At 35.9% G+C, this 12702-nt stretch overlaps 1 long non-coding RNA gene across 1 annotated transcript in view; it reads right to left on the reverse strand.

Annotated features, from left to right (window-relative positions):
- Positions 1-209: 209 nt before the first annotated feature.
- The window catches only part of LOC134474101 (uncharacterized), a 31472-nt gene continuing 18979 nt past the window's right edge, over positions 210-12702 (reverse strand). Inside the window, exon 2 of the long non-coding RNA XR_010044707.1 lies at positions 210-373. This is a non-coding gene — a long non-coding RNA (uncharacterized LOC134474101). The remainder of the gene's footprint in view (positions 374-12702) is intronic.

Below are 12702 nucleotides of genomic sequence, written 5' to 3' on the forward strand. Positions count from 1 at the left end.
TGCTGTGACAGTTTAAGTTTTAAAACTTAGGGTAAAACACACATTGCCATTAATCTTAAAGTATTTCTCATTGCTTCAAACCTACTGCACTATTCTTGACATTTTCTGAAGACCTGTTTCATAAAGCTAAGGTGTGATCATAAGTACAGTAAACACTGCCACTAAGTGGAAAGACAGGCTTCAAAGACAGTATGGTCCATTCTCACTCACCTTGTCCATCAGCTCTGGCACCATGCAGCATCCAGCTGTTCCCTAAAGTCTAAATGACTGTGAGAAGTAAACATTTTGAGTCAATTCCAGGGATGGGATCAGACAGGAAAAGAGTCTTCCAGACCAAATTCACAGTGCAGCAAGAACGATGGGATAAGTGTCTCTGCGGGGAGAGGAAGTGTTTTTAGAGTGATTAATAGCAAAATGTTTTATACTGTAGCATTTAAAAATGTTAAGAAATCACCATAATTTTTAACTACACCTTGCAGATGCTGCTATGTGCAGTACTGCAAAAGAATTTCTAAAAATATTCAGGTATTTTCACTACTGTGTGCTATGTAAATATTACAGAGTTTTATATGCATGAAAAAAAAACTTTCTTGACATCTCAGGTTTAACTAGGATACTTTATGGATTTAATATTTTGCCAAGTATGCTGTGATTTATGCTTTATTGTTCCCTCTTCTTTTTGTATTTTCCTGTGTCCATTTGTTTCTTTTCTTACTTTCTGCATTCTAAGCTTTTCTTCTTTTTACGTACAATTTGATACTCCTCAGCATTGTATTATTTATGAACTTGTAGGTGACCCACAACAAAGTTATGATGTCTGTGTCAGAAGTACTATTTTAACCTGAAACCTGATCATTTACACTTAAAAATTTAGTGTTGTTAACTTTCATGTGCAAGAATCATATGACACTAGCACATTTAAAACTTGAAAATCAGATAAGTGGTAAATAAAATTGCCATCACTATTGAAAGGAAATATGATTCTCTCATTATAGACTTTTTGCTTATTATGTAGAATAACCACTATGAAAGTAAAAATTCATAATTGATAGTAATATAATAAATGATAGTAATATAATTTGCTAAATCCAGGGAAAGCTGGCTAAGTTCTGCTTGCATTGTTCTAACACTTAATTGTATTTAAAGAAATTGCTACAGATCTAATCAATGCCCAAAGCATCACCTTCTGGTAATCAGGTAGATATTAATTCATATATTTTTCATTGTGAAAGAGATGCAGAGAGTAAAGGTTAAATAAACAGTAAAATTTGTAACATAATATAGTTAATAAATAGAGATTTAAAGGAGAAAATAATATCAATAAAAGAAAGAACCTTTAAAAGAATGTTATTATTTGGGGATTCTAATACATAATAAATTTCTTCCCCATCCAATTTCAGAACCTGCTGAAATAGAGACCAAGAGACCACATAGATTGTGGTGAACTATCAAACACTGGTGTTAGCCTTTACATTTACACTCGTTAAAGAAATTCCTCCCCCAATGACTTCAGCATTTTGCTCTGAACTTGCTTTACCTGAGTGGTGTTAGTTAATCCACGTGGATCAGAAGCATTGCAAAAGGAAACCTAGTTGATTTGCAGAACGTGAAGAGAGACAGGAACACTGACATGGGTCAAATGATAGAGTGCTAGAGAATATAGATTAGGTGTATAGGCAAACAGACTTCCTCAGGGCAAGTTCCAGAGTTAGGTAGTCTTCTCTGCTCAGTTATGGGAAATCCTTGGCAATAGGATGTCTCTCCTCACATGTGTTAGATCTACCTCGTAGGATATTTACACCAAGAATAGATGGAACTGAGTATATTTTGTGCAAATATGAACAGTTAAAATAAGAAAAAGAGATGGACTTGTCCATGAAAACTTAGTTTTGTCTCTCATGTTTAATTGGATAAATTTACCTTTCCCAAAGGATTCTGGGCCCAAGAGGAACAGAAGAGATATGAAAAGAATGCCATCTTCAAGTCTGTTCCTCTTCAAGCAACAGAGCAGAGAGAAAGAATCTTCCCAGTCCCCATAACCACGCTGCCACCAAAAGAGGCCGCATTTTAACCTGAAGTCAAGTCCCCCAACAATTGGGGATCTCATCTTAAAACTTGAATTTTGATGAAATTTAATGGCTAGGATCTGTTTTATATAACTGATTTGTTCCTCAGAAGTCAGCTCAGTGTCTGACACAGAGTGACCTGGTTGAATTGAATAGAATGAATGAATAAAAGCACATATGCTAACTATAGCTATCAAATCCACACAAAATTATTTTAAGAATGAAAAGTTTCTTAGTTTTAAATTTTAACATATTTTATCCGGAATAGATGAGTTAAAAAACAAAACAACAGATTTCAAGGTATTTTTTTGGTTTAAATTCTAGATAAATTTACTTTCAAAATCAATTGCAACCTCTGTGCTCTACAATGAGATGTATGGAATTTAATTACTATTAATTACTGTTATCATTTCTTGATGCTGCTTATCAGAATATATCATTTTTATGCCAATTAGAGTATAATTATTAGGATAATGGGCTTTACAAAAACCAATTATGCAATGAGACTAGATAGGGTTTATCTCTAGTAATTGAGCCTTAACAATTTAAGATCAAAATAAGTGAATCAAAATGAAAATGTAGAACCATTAACCCCCAGGCATCAACAATAAGGTTGATTTGCTTTTCTTTTCCAAATTAATCCAATATTTTACAGTGTCACACCAGTTGATTTATAGAGGTCTCCTTCACAATGAGTAAAATTGTGTTTACACACTGATAACCACCCCGGGCCATACAGCTTCTACAAAACTTTTCTTATCAGAGCTTTACATTTGATGCAAACACCTACACAAGTACCTGGAAAATGAGTAGTTATAACATCTACTTGGAACTTAGGAAGCACATCTGAGAGACCTAGGGGAAAATGATACACTTGTAGCATGACTTTCCCTTGCCAGTAAGGCTGAGATTGATCAGTGAGTACTAAATTGTAGTTAGATATAAGCAAGATGACTTGATGACCTACAGTTCAGTTTGGTGAGTGTAGATAATGATTGTGCACTGTATGTTTCAAACAACTAGAAGAAAGTATTTTTGACTTTTTTGAGTTTTTAACATGAAGAAAAGATAAATATTTGGAGACAGATATTTTTTACTAATATAAATATTATACAATATACACATCATTTAGTACCCCATAAATATATGCATTTTATTGTTTTAAATATCAATGAAAATAAATTTAAATTTATATCAAAAAGAAAGTGATATTATATCAAAAGTATCATTGGACATGTAGAGATTCTAGATTTAAACTTGTAGCTCAGGATCGAGAAAGGGGTCTAACAGGTTTTTGACTGAGTGGCTAAAACATAAACTAAAAATATCCTACGCTGCTTTAAGTTGAATTTTGAGACTTTTATGTTACTATACCACGTAGGATATTAGAAGTCTGAAGGGCATTGGAATGTGAAAATAGAGTTACAATATAAGATTTGCTTGCCCACCGTGCTAAAGGTCCAGGATTGGTCAGAAAAGACATTTTTCTTCATGACTTTGAGGAATACATCTTCAAGAAGAAACTTGAAACGTTTGCTTAGTCTTTTGTATAGGTGAGAAATTAGTAGGAACTTCTGCTACTAATTGCATCCTGGTGTTGCAGGGACCAAGTGGGACCACATCAGTGCCAAAGGAAGTTGAACACGGCTATGGACAATGGGATCAGAGTACTAATTAGAACAATCAGATGCAGTGAAACCTGTAACTTTGACTATTGGAAGTGAAATAGAAGGGCAGGCTATTAAATTCTTGACTCATTTGTTTAAATCCAGAAGTTCTAGGTCAGATTAATGGAGATCTAATTTCAATCATTAAAAAATCATAAGTTGTTATTCAGTTTTCAGACTTGAGTCAGCTTGTAGACCCATAATCATTTAAATAATGGAGACATCAAGAACTTTGTGGAAGAACACATAAAACATTGTTAAAATTTTATACTGTTAGTGTCTCTCCCAGCCTTGCTTAATAGGACATGGAGCATTTTACCCAGCTGACTGTACATTGTGGAAAAGGAGCTGAACAAGCTCTTCAGCAATTATTAAACAATGGCTTGAAAGAACACTAATGACACACACTCATAAATGTTGTCCAACAGTCAAAGGAGGGACTGACTGTGAAGGTCAGGATCCTGGTGACATTTCACCTCAAGTCCATCTTACAGTGAACCCAGCAATCTCCAGATCTATCCTGTAGTGCTTTTTATTCAGTTGTAGAATGTATGATTTGGATAAATATATTTAGTAACTAACAGAATTCCCATATTAATTTCCTGACTCGTGAAGTAGTTCTGTGATGTTAACAAAGTCAAAGAGGAGCTACTTCTAGGAGACTACCTCAGAAAATTTGTTTTAAAAAAAACAAAGCAACATTACCATTCTCAGGGAATAGCAGAGATAAGGAACCATGATCCAGGACTTGATGGATGCAGGATGATAATCACCACTACCGCTCTGTTCAACTTACCTATTTAGCTTAAGCACCAAAAAACATGATTTTGAAGAATGGCCCTGGGTTATCCTAAATTAATCAGGTTGTAACTCTAATTGAAACTTTTTTGTGGATACTTCTGTTGTCTTTTTGAGACTGGGTTTCACTGTTCAGTCAGGCTGGCCTTCAACTCACTTTGTAACCCAGGACGGCCTCAAACTCACAGCAATGCTCCAGCCTCAGCCTCCTGAGAGGTGGGACTACAGGTGAGTGCCACTAAGCTCAGCCTCCATTGCAACTTCTATTCTAATGATTGATGAAATGCAACTTCACCTTGGTAATTGCTAGACAGACACTGATATGCCTTCCTTTTTTGACTTTTTTATATCTGACATTAAAAACCATCATAAGCCACTTTATTTTGGCTGCATAAGCCAGCAATGCATTTTTGCTGTGCTGCCTCAATGAACTACAAGTTTTAAAGCCCCACACCTACAAGACATCAAACTATTCTATCACCTTGATGATACTATGCTTATAGGATTTAGTAAGGCAAGAAGTAGAAGTTACTATAGACTCATTGGTAAGACAGCTACATGTTACGGAGTGGGAAGGTACTCTGATAAAAATCTAGGATTCTTCCACCTTTTAATGTTTCTAGGATCCCAGTGGTATGGGGTATGTGGAAATATTCCTTCTGAAGATAGAAAAAAATGTTGCTACATCTGTCAGCTCCTTCAGTCAAAAAGAGCACAGCACTTTCTGAGTTTGGAGTTTTGGAAAGGACACATTCCACATTCAGGTGCGTTACTCTGACCCATCTACCAATTAATCCAGAAAGCTACTGCTTTTTATTCGAACACCGAAGGGAAGAAAGATCTGAAATGTGTTCAGTCTGCTTCACAAAATCATTCTTGAGGAGACATGAATAGGCAGAAGTGATTTCTACAGCTTTCAGTAAGCTTTTGGAGGTGGTCAAAGACCTTACCATCCTCAGCAGATAACAATTTTCTCTTTCAGACACAATTTATTGCTTACAAGTGAGCCTTAGTAGTCCCTGAGTTGTCACTAGGTTATCAAATGTCCTGAGCTGCAGATGATGAACATGCATAATTATTCTTTTAAACCATAAAGCTGAGCATGAGTGGCAGCACTGAAACATATTAAGTGGAATGCTACAGAATAGATTAAACTCAAAAAGTCTCCAAAGCTCAAGTAAATTATGCAAGTGGCCAACATATGTGGCTCTAGTTCTCTTTTATTCCTTCCCTCTCTATCTTACATCTGTAGCTTCTTTAGAGTGATTTTACACAGTCCACTCATTCCCAGCAAGGGAAAATGGGCTGAGCTTATAGATGATCCTATGTTGTAAGTTAGTACCAACTAAATGTGGAGATGTAGGCACCAGAACCCCTTTGGAGATAGCTATGAAGGAAATCAGTGAATAGAAATCTAACCAAAACTCAAAATTTAGGACAGTATGGAGGAGCAAAGACGACAGATAGATAACAACTGGCTACAGAGGCTCTCAGAGGTAGTCAACTTAGAATTCAGCATAATATACAGTGGGGAGCCCCAAACAGAGGGAGATTAATTCTCTCATCCCAAGAAGAAATTAAGACAATGTGCTGACCATCCCAGGTTCCGCCATGACTTGACAAGCCGTTTGAGGTCCCACCCCTTCAACTCATTGGAGGTGCAGTTACATTGAGTTCAGGGGTCAGCAAGCTGAACGGGGGGCTGATTTGGCAGGATGCCTACATCCACCTGTGGAGAGTGATGGGAATGGAGCCATTCCTTAAATAGAGGGGCTCCGGCGGATGACATTCTGGGACCTGGCAGGACTGGCAAGTACAAGGGGCAGCAGTGACTTCAGTCAATTGTTCTCTTCCTTAACAGGATTGGAGGAGTGAGCTAGGCCTGGGTCACATGACCTGGCTGAGACCCAATAGGTTATCTGAGGTCAAGTCCCTGCAGCAGTGGTGCACACTAACCACACTGACCCAATGTGGTCTCAGAGGTTTGGCTGGTCTGGAGGGGAGGCAGCCCAAAGTGATTCAGTGCAGGCCACAGCAGCTTGACTTATGCAGAGGGTAGGAACCAGCATAGGCTGTCCCTGTCTGCAACTCACTAGCACACAGCAGTGTGAAGGGTCATCTAGCCAGCACACTTCAGAAGAATTGTAACCAACAAAGAAAGAAATTGGGGCCTCCTGGAAGAAGCAAAAAAGATGGGAAGAGGAAGCAACAACAAAAACTCCCGAGGCCCCAACCCTGAGAACATTGACCCAAGACAGGTAAATGCAAAGGAGAATGAGAACAGCAAACATGCAATATCAGACACAGCACCAGTGGACATAAAGAGATATATTTGGGACCTCATAGACGAGTTCAAACATGAAATATTTAGCCAAATAAAGCAAGATATAAGAAGATTAATAAAAGCAATACTAAGCACCCCTCAAGCAGACACAGATGAAAGAAGGGAGGAACTCAAACAAAGGAGAGAACCATTTGGTGAAGAATATAAAAAAAATATAGAATACTTGAAGCAGATTCAAAGATATCACCAAGAAATTGAAAACTCTATGGAAAGATGGCAAATCATCTTGAAAGGAACGAAGGATAGATTATCCAAACTGGAGGACAATTTTGCAATGTGGGAGTATGAAAGGGAAAACTTTTTAAAAATAACAAGGAAACAAGCAGTAACAATACAAAGTCTGGAAGACAACAAAAGAATCTGTAACTTGAGTATAAAGAATGTGAATGAAGAAGTTGGGGGTACAAACAATGGAACTACAAAGGCTATTCACGAAATAATTAAGGAAAACTTCCCAAACATAAGAAAAGGAAATGATATTCTGATATACAAGGTATACAGAAATCCAGCCACCTGCAACCACAACAGAGCGACACCCAGGCATATAATGATCAAGATCCCAGAAATTCAATATAAAAACAGAATATTAAAAGCTATTAGAGATAAGAAACAGATAACCTACAGAGGAAGACTGAGCAGAATAACGGCAGACTTCTTGACACAAAGCATCAAGTCAAGAAGAGCCTGGAGCAAAATATTCCAAGCCCTGAAAGAAAATAACCTCCAGCCCAATTGATATACCCTGATAAACTGTCTCTACAAATTAATGGAGAAACAAGATGCTTCCAAGACAAAGAGGAACTTGTGAAATTTGCAACCACCAATCTCACTCTACAGAGAATACTCCAGGACATCCTAGAAAGAGAGAAAAGTACTAGGATTCAGGAACAGTGGCAGAGAGGCCTCAATGAATGGAGTGGAAAACAGAATGAAGAAGATAAGCAGACAACTGATGGCAAAAAAAGAGCATAACAGAAATAAGGCAGAAAAGATTTTATTCAAAACTGATATGATTGATAGTATCAAGTCTGTGAGTATAGGCAACTACACTGAAGATGACAAGACTCTGTGTTATACATTCTGGTGTGATAACTGCTAGTTTTTGAAGTTCTATACTATATACAAAGTTGTGTTTTTATTAATACTGTTATGTACTGACATATTCAATTATACTATGTTTGATGATTTAGCCAATTCTATTGGAGATAACAAGAGACAACACAGGAATCATGGTAGAACTCTTTGTACAACGGTCTTATATGTTTATTTCATTTCATGTGTTTATAGGAATATGTTTGTTTTGCCTTGCTTTGTTTTGTTTATCCCTCTAATATAGAAAGAATAGAAGTACATGTTAAGACTCATGCATGTGTAGAATCTATAAACAGTTTACGAGAACTGATCTTATGACACATGATGAAATGAACAGATACTTTGAAGAAAAAGAGACACTAAAGTATCCAGTGCTAATCCTGGAGTATAATAATGTAAAACCCAGCAATAATATTATTCTTCATTAAGAGTGATATTAGCCTGCTTGAGTTTATTCAATCTCAATACAATTGAACATATCGATAACTGCATGTATGTTTAAGTGTAGAGGACTGGTAACCACGTTTCTAAGTTTTTGTTGGATAGTTGAACAGAACTGGTTGCAATCTTACTGTTTGAATCCCCACTTTATAAGCTGCACTGTAGTGTCTTGAACAACTATTTGTAAGAAGACAATCTGTAATCATCAGCTAGTGATTTCTTACTGTTTATTTTTTTCTTTGAAGTGATGTATTATTTCTACCCATTTTCTGTTTTGTTGAGTATTTCTTTAAATTACATTTTTAAAAAAAGACACTACAGTACCCTGTGCTGATCACGATGTGTTATGATGTAAAATCCAGCAATATCATTATTCTTTGTTCAGAATGATGGTAACCTGCTTTAGATTGTTTAATCTAAACATAAATGAAGATATGGATAACTGCATGTATGTTTAAGTGTATAGGATTGACAAACAACCATGTTACTAAGTTTTTGTTGGACAGTTGGACAGAACTGTTTGCGGTCTTGCTGTTTGAATTCCCACTTTACATGTTCCATTTTTGTATCTTGAACAACTATTTGTAAAATGACAATATGTAAACATCAACTAGTGATTTCTTAATGCTTATTTTTTCTCTGAATTTATGTATTATTCCTACCTATTTTCTGTTTTGTTTAGTCCTTTTTAAATAAAATTTTAAAATAACTTAGGACAGTACATATGAATGTTCATTGCATGAGATGAGAAATAAACAGAAGTTTGATAATATGCTACTTTCTGGGGTGCAGCCCATGGTTTGGCTGTGTGGTTAGGTCTGTAAAGACCAGACCACGTCAACACAGCAGGGGGCAAAGCATCTTTGATTTGCTTTCTTTGCTAGATAATCATCTTCAAGGAAATTAGGTTTTATTGATCTATGTTTATCTCATGAATACCTAAAATTACAAAATATGAGGAATGAAATTCATTCATATGTACTTTTTTAACATACTACAGTTACACACTAATTGTAGAATTAAAGTCATAAGAAGAAAGAAGGCAGAAATGCAGATACATTACATAAAATATCAGAAACTCAACTTTGCTAGAAAGCAGAAATGTTTGGGAGCCAGATATAGGTAGTGGCTTTACCACACTGTAAGTGTACTAAATGTTAGCAAATTCCTTACTTTAGAATAAATTGAGGAGTGATCATGATGCCCAATAACCAGAAATCTAGCACTCTGGGAAGTTCATACAGTGGGTTACAAGTTCAAACTCAACTGATCGACTTAGATACCTATCAAGACCCCATCTCAAAATACAAAATAATAAGGGGCTAGGGTTCTATCTCAGTGTGAAAGCTGTGAGTTCCATTCCCAGTATGAAATACTAATTATCATAATAATGTATTTTGTATTAATGACATCTCAAAAAATTAAAATTTTAAAAATTGTAGAACATATGAAAATGTGCCTGTTAGTTTCCTAGAGCTGCCATAACAAAACACCACACACTGAGTGGTTTAATGGCAAAGATTTATTTTTTCCTTCAGTTATAAAGCTTAAAAGTCCAAAGTCAAAGTGTCAGCATCTTTGATTTTTTCTGAGATCTCTCTTCTCAGCTTGCCCCACCCCCAGTAATTACGTCTTCTTGTGACCTTTGCTCTGCACCAGATGTTCTTGCTATTTCCATTCATGTATCTGTTTCCCTTTGTAAGAACATCAGTCAGTTAGGATCAGGACCACCCAAGAGCTCCACTTTAACTTAAGCACGTCTTTAAATGCCCTGTTATGATTTCCATCTAGATGTCCCCCCAAAGCCTCATGCATTCAATAGGGATGGGTTCTAGAGTTCCTAATTGATTCATGGTCCAATGCTGGGATCATGATTGTGAGTGCTGCACCTGCCCTAGGTCATGTGGCCTGCATAAATATGAAGGACAGAAAGAAGTTTGTTTTGTTTCTCTTTTTTTTCTCTACTGCTTTTGCTGTCTTCCACTACCATGAACTTTTTCTCTTCTGTGATGCCCCTCTGCCACTCCATTATGCCTTGGAATCAGCCAGTTATAAACCTCCACAAGCCATGAACCAAATAAACCTTTACTTCCTTAATTCTGAGTGTCATGTATTTTGTCTCAAAAACAAGAGAAAAGTAACTAAGATATACCCTGTTTTCAAAGAGCACATTCTAAATTTCTGAAGATGGTGAATTTACCACTGCATAGTGAGGAGACACAATTCATCCCATAATGAGGAGTATTTCCTTTGAATTTTCTCTTTGATTTGTGTTCCTCATGAAACCCAGAATGGCCAGTCTAAGTGATCTTTATATTGCTTGGCCAAAATGAAAAAAAAGTCATTTCTTTTCCCCAAGCATATCAATGTATCATTGGATCTAGGCCTATAACCTTCGACGGCCTTTGCTCTTTTTAATTCCTGTGCTATGGAGCATGGAGAGACGGTACAAGCATGAGAACAAAAAGCAACAACTACAATGTGATCACATGCTCCAGTTTGATAACAAAGAACTGGGGGTATACTGAGAGCAAAAGTGAGAGAAAAAGCATCAAAAGTACTACAGATAAAAATGTCAAGCAGACTTCCCTGATTGTAGCTTTGCACATCTGTTAGCTACTCAGGAAGTTCCAGAGACCTTGACAGCTTCTTTACTGTCCTAACTCAATGCATCCTCACAGTCCAATGAGGTAGCACATCACTGTGTTTCCAATTACTTTTTTTTTTCCTGCAACAGTAAGAGGTCGTCATGTTGTTTTTAATTATAGATTGGCAGATCACACAAATCATCTGCTTTATTCACAGATGAAGGAAGCTTGTTTACATGTCAAAACATTTTATGTTCTTTCCACACCATGCAGCTCCCAAGTCATATTTACAAACACTTGTATGGTAAAAAGAAAAAAAAAAAAAACCCACAGGTAATTATGGAACAGCCCAGATAAAAATCTAGATAGGGAATGCCCTATCTAGAATCTCTATAAAGATTCCAATTCTTCCTTTAAATAAAGGACTATATTTGTAGCATAAATATAGTATTTGTGCTACAAATTATAATATTTGTGATTACAAATATAATATTTGTGATTATCTGTAAACCATCTGCTTTTAGCTTAAGAGCTGTTAATTTTCAATAGAGTTCATTTATGACCCTGACTAAAGAAGAGAGGTGCCAAACAGAGATGGAAGAGATAAAAAGACTGAATTAGGGAAATATAGTCACAATGCATGGGTTGGGCAAGCTTAGAGCTTCTTGGCATAAGATGAAGCCAAATGACTTGCAATGACCCCTCCCAAGATACTAGTAATGTCCTAAAAATCATACATTAACAGATTCCATTAGTTCATGGAACAAAATAGTTATCATTTATAGAATTGGTTCAACTTTGCATGTATGTGGCTGGTGACATGAGGAAGTCTTGAAGATTACTATGTAAAATAACAACCCTAATTATGCTCCTACCACCATGTTTGGAAAGCCTATATCGTCATTGTTTTGGGATCCTTGCTATTGTTATTTGTCTTTTTTGTTTCTTGTTTTTTTTTTGTAATTTGTTTTGTTTTGTTTTGTTTTTCCCTCTAATGCAGAAAGGACAGATGTACATGTAGAGGCTTATACATGCCTAGAACTTCTCCTAAACAGTTTTTGAGAAGTGATTGTATTGAATAGCCACTTTGAAGAAAAAGTGACATTATGGTATTCATTGCCGATTTCCTATTGTCATGCTGTGAAATCCAGTAATGATTTTATTCTCTGTTTAGAGTGGTTTTAGTCTGTTTTGTATTATTTAATTTCAACATATATGACGGTATTGACAGGATTTTGAAGAGAACAAGAGACATTATGGCAGCCATTGTTGATTTTCCTATTATCTGGTTTCGAAGGCCTGTGATGTCTTCTTTTGTCTGTTTTGATCAGTTTTATGCTATTCTGTTTTGTATGAATTCAATGTGTGTGAAGCTATAGACAACTATTTAGAAGAAAAGAGAAATTATGGTAGCCACTGTTGATCTCCTGTTGTCTTGCTTTGAAATCTGTGTCACTTACATTGTTTTCTTCTGTTCTCCTTTGGTCTGTTTTATTATGTTTTGTTTCACCCTCTTTAAAATACAAAAAAATCATATATTATAAATAATTTTTTATTGTTTTAAGTTATTTAAGTAAATTTGTTCTACAATAAAGATTCAATATAAATCCACTTACTGATAGATTTATGAGCATCTTGAGGTATTATTGTGGAAATTTAAATTCATAAAGCAAGTTTATCGCCAGAAAAATGAATAAATATTATTT

The sequence above is a fragment of the Cavia porcellus genome, unplaced genomic scaffold (genome assembly GCF_034190915.1).
Source record: "Cavia porcellus strain 051 isolate PalLab524CR breed Dunkin Hartley unplaced genomic scaffold, mCavPor4.1 scaffold_30, whole genome shotgun sequence".
NCBI classification, from domain to species: Eukaryota; Metazoa; Chordata; class Mammalia; order Rodentia; family Caviidae; genus Cavia; species Cavia porcellus.